General features: G+C 45.0%; 1 protein-coding gene across 4 annotated transcripts in view; it reads left to right on the forward strand.

The window, feature by feature from the left end:
* LOC139763088 (uncharacterized) overlaps positions 1-5,000 on the forward strand; it is a 163,923-nt gene that overhangs the window by 97,285 nt on the left and 61,638 nt on the right. The gene's annotated exons all lie outside the window — the stretch shown is intronic.

Here is a 5,000-nt window from a genome sequence, read left to right on the forward strand (position 1 = left end):
GACTAAAATTGCCGTAAACTTCCTTTGAGGTGTAAACTAGTTTAATCGGTCTTACCATTACTCGATTAACACCAGTCCTTTATTGCCTTCGTCCCCTATATGCGTACACGGTTGCGTTTTGACTCGCTTCTTTTGCGTCATTCTCTCCGCTGTGTAAACACTCAGCTTTCCATGTTTCCCATGGATATTAGGGGGGGCTTAATGCCAAACGGAACGTCTCGCGGCGTTCATCTCACTGTTCATTGGTGAATGTTCAGCCTAAAGTGCAGTCTGGACGAGAACTCGTCCCATCACGCAACCCCCAGCTGAGCAATCAGCTGTTTTGTGTAAACATAAGCCAAGGCTCGATCAGCTGTTTTATGTAAACACAAGCCAAGGCTCGATCAGCTGTCTTATGTCAACGTAGACCAAGGCTCGATCAGCTGCTTTATGTAAACATAGGCCAAGCTTGATCAACTGATTTGTGTAAACATAAGCAAAGGCTCGATCATCTGGTATATGTAAACGCAAGCCAAGGCTCGATCAGCTGTTTTATGTAAACATAGGCCAAGGCTCCATCAGCTGGCTTCACGCGTCGAAAACGTCTCCTCGTTTTTCCTTTTAAGTAACCATGTTCTTCACGGATGAGGAATTTATTTTTTTCTTGTCTTGTATCTGACTTGACTGTTTTTCGTGTTTCCCTTCGTCATTAGATCCTCCTGTCGAAGCGTGTTCTCAATTGCTTGACGACGGTGTGTGAATGACCAGCACTTTCCTGGCATGTTCCCCTTGTTCATTAACTCGCTTTCATCAGTTATGGCCTTCAGGTGAAGCAGAGGAGGAGGAGAAGAAGAAGAGGAGGAGGAAGAGGAGGAAGAATTCGATGTATGGTTTGTGAATGACTGGCACCCCTGTCTTCATTAACTGAAGCTGGCAGATTAGACGTAAGGGGTGGGGGTGAGGGAGAGAAGATTCACACGATGTGACCAAGAAGAACGTTTTTGTGGGAATGATTTCTCTCTCTCTCTCTCTCTCTCTCTCTCTCTCTCTCTCTCTCTCTCTCTCTCTCTCTCTCTCTCTCTCTCTCTCTCTCTCTCTCTCTCTCTCTCTCTCTCTCTCTCTCTCTCTCTCTCTCTCTTTCTCAGGGATTTTGTTATCCTTTGTAAAGCTGATCAGAACAGTTGATGGAAAATAGCCTCCTTTTTTTCTTAGACTTTTGTTGGGAAGTATGTTAATAACCCCTTTACGTTCATCTGAGGTCGGAGGGGAGGAGGAGGTCGTGTGCCCTGAGGGTCGTAACGCCGCGCTTGAGGTGGTCAATAATTTGCCTCTTGGTCAAGGCAGAAGGTGATGGCGTCTTCGCGGTGACGTCACGGCCTTCTTTGGGTGGAGAGCGTAGGGTCATTGCCTGAATGTTTGTTATTGTTTACACTCAGGCCCGCCAAGAACCCACGTGCTCAGACCCCCAAGTGTAAACAGACTGAAAGCCCAGCTTTGGGTTGGTAAATAGCACCTCGCGCTGTGGCGGACGGGGCTCCCATTTTCTGTTCTGTTGAGAATAGATATTCTTTTTAGGAATGGATTTAAAATGGCTGGTTCTGTAGCGCTTAGTAGATTGTGGTAGTGCGAGAGATGTGGTGGTGGCATGTGGAGGAGTGTTGGAGATGTGGAGGATTGTTGGTGGCGGTGGTGGAATTGGAGAAGTGTTGGAGATTTAGCTTGTATGTGGCTTACCCTTCCTGGGGGAGTGTTGGTGGTGCTGGAGGTATTGGTGGTGGTGGTGGTGGTACCTAGAGGAGTGTTGGAGATGATAGGCAAGGATGGTGGTTGGTGGTGAAGGGGGTTTATGGCAGTGGTGGTGTTTACATGAGCTTCCATGAGAAAGGCAGACAACGGGAGGAGACCTGATTGACCCACGACTGGGTTGTCTGGTGGGGGGAAAACAAGGTACTCGAACCTGATAAGAAAATGTAATTCCGCGCTGTAGTTTTTTTTGTAAGCGATTACCGACTCCCCGATGCAGCACATTCGCCTTCTATTGTCCCCGTTAACGGTGTCGTTTATACAGTCCATTTCTGGCGTTTTTCTCAGAGTGTGCCTAAATGTATGAACTATTTGTCTAAACTACTTATGAAGGTATTTATAGTTTTATAGTCTTTAAGATTCACTACGTCTGGGGGTAACTTACTCCAGTGCTTAACACACTTGTTGGAAAAGCTTTTCCCACGTCGACGTAGTACACCTTTTAGCTTCGAGTTTCATTCCATTTGTCCTGGGAATCGTATTTTCCTGTAGTTCGAAAATATGTTCGTGATTTACGTTCTCGAACTTGTTCGGAAATTTTTGAACTTTTGGATTAAGTCGCCGCGAAGGCTACGTTTATTTTTTTTTTTTTAATGGATAAGAGATCTGATAGTTTTAGCCTCTCTCCGTATGCCACATTTCTAAGGGATGGGATCAATTTTTGTCGCGCGTCTTTGTACTTACTCTAATTTTTCCCTCGTCTCTGGGGACCGAAACTGGACTGCTTATTCAAGGTGTGGTCGTACTAGAGAATTATAAAGTGTGAGAATTGTTCCCTGTGTCTTGTAATCTGTGTTCCTGGCTCCTTAACATTTGGTTGGCTCTTTTACTTCCTGCTTGACACTGTTCAGTGTACTTCAGATTTTTGCCAATGACAACTCCAAGGTCATTTTTTTTTCCATTTATCTTAGCGAGAGAGTTTCCAAATAGTTTGTAGTCGTAACGTACATTCTTGTCTCCGAAGTGCATCACTTTACACTTCTCAGCATTAAACTTCACTTGACATCTGTCTGACCACTCTGCTAGTAAGTTAAGATCTCTTTGAGTCATTTCACAGTCCCGCCTGTTTACAGGTCTTACTTCCTAGTTCAGAATCGTCTGCAGATTTGCAGGGGAGGAAGTCTTAACCGGTTAAGCTCTGTAGGTGATGGTGGATGGATGGAGTCTGGGTGGTGGTGAAGGACTGGTGGAGCATTCCTTGTTGGAGAAGTGATGGAGAAAGCAAACACGAAAGGGAGATGATTTTTTTTTCTCTAACAGCAACTTACCTGCAGACATAAGTAATTACGTCATAGAAAATTTCACTTCACCACACTTATAGACTTTTGTATAAGTGATCATTGCTTGTCACGTCATGGAAATAAGTTCCTCATTAACCTCACTTATAGACGCACTTGTATAAGTGACCATTGCTTGCCATCCACCGTTGACGAGCAATTTATATAATTATGTTAATTCCTCTCTTAATTCATCGGGCGTTGTAGCGCTGTCAACAAGCCTTGAAGAAGAAGGAGACGAAGAAGAGATGGAAGACGAAAATAATAACTTTCCCCACTTGACCAGATGAACGCAAACTGTGTTGAAGGCTTCGCGTGTTTACGTTGAACAAGCAGTGACGTAACGGTGCCGACCGGGGACCCGATATTTGCCACAGGTGCGACACGCGGTCCGTCTTCCCTCGGTCGTCGTAGTGAGCAGTTTTGTTGTATAGCTTGGCATCAGATGGAGCGAGGTGCCCCCCCTCCCTTGAAGCACACCCGCCCCTGCGTTCGTGCGAGCAAGCACGTCAAATAGCGGCATAAGTAAGTGTTTGCTTGGGCCAGACTGGTGTCCAGTTGCGAGGCCACGATGAGAGTAATGGACTGGTTTGGCCTTCGTGTGTGGTGTGTGTGTGTGTGTGTGTGTGTGTGCTTGCGAATGAGTGTAGATATGTTAGTGTCGATAGATATGTAGGGTATAAGTGTGTGTGTGTGTGTGTGTTTGTGTATGTGCTTGCGAAGAGTGTAGATATGTTAGTGTCGATAGATATGTAGGGTATAAGTGTGTGTGGTTGGTGTTGTGTGTGTGCTTTCGAAGAGTTGAATGTTAGTGTCGATGAAGTAGGTAAGTTGTGTGTGTGTGTGTGTGTGTGTGTGCGTGTGTGTGTTAATAGATTTGTAACTTATGTCTAATTCCTTATTTGTACAAAATACTTTCCTTTTTCTTACGATACGTGTGGAGGGGGTTTTCTCCTCTCGTGTGGGGCGCCGCCCCCCAATGCTTGTACTTTCCCTACAGTTTTATACAGCACTTTGAACTCCTGCAGTAGTGTGGTACGCATCCACAATGCCGACTACTTGGCCCCTCCCCCTCACACCCGCGCCACACTTAACGTTTAAATGTAATTTTACATCTACGTTTCCTTTTGACAACTTCGTTGCTTGATTTTCATTGCTCCTCTGGGTCCTGGCTGCCCAGCCCTACCTTAGCTTGAGTACGTTTTTGTTAATCACTGCTCGGTCAAAGAGCCAATCGTGCTGTGTGTTTGTGTGTGTGTGTGGGCGAGAAAGAGAACTTTGTGGATTATCAAGTTTACAAATATACAGTGACTGCCAAGGGTGTGTGTGTGTGTGTGTGTGTGTGTGGAGTCACTGCTTGTTGATAAACTGAACTTGCCCGTTAATTTCCCGCAGTTTATCCTGGTCTTATCGATGATCGTGAAAAGATAGGCTCTTGCTTTTTTATTTATTTATTTATTTATTTATCTTTTATCCAAGCTGATAAAGCTTGAGAGATAAGAAGTCAGGTTGGTAATGTGTCGGAAAGACACGCGCGTATATGTACATCATGACACAGCTCCAATAAAGAGCAAATATTTGGACTCTTTCTCTCTTTTTAAGTTACGCCATATCCGTTTAAGTTGCGCAGTCTCTGTTTTAAGTTACGCAGTCTCTGTTTAAAGTTACGCAGTCTCTGTTTTAAGTCACGCAAAATCTGTTTTAAGTTACGCAGTCTCTGTTTCAATTTACGCAGTCTCTGTTTTAAGTCACGCAGTCTCTGTTTCAAGTTACGCAGTCTCTGTTTTAAGTCACGCAGTCTCTGTTTCAAGTTACGCAGTCTAGGGTTTTACGTAAACGTCCCGTCGCGCTTTTGAGAAGCCCAAATCATAACTCCTTCGGTGACAGATGGGGGTCGTGGTCACGGGGTGACGTTACCACGACCATCGTGAAGCCGAGTTG

Source organism: Panulirus ornatus, chromosome 46 (genome assembly GCF_036320965.1).
Source record: "Panulirus ornatus isolate Po-2019 chromosome 46, ASM3632096v1, whole genome shotgun sequence".
Taxonomy (NCBI): Eukaryota; Metazoa; Arthropoda; class Malacostraca; order Decapoda; family Palinuridae; genus Panulirus; species Panulirus ornatus.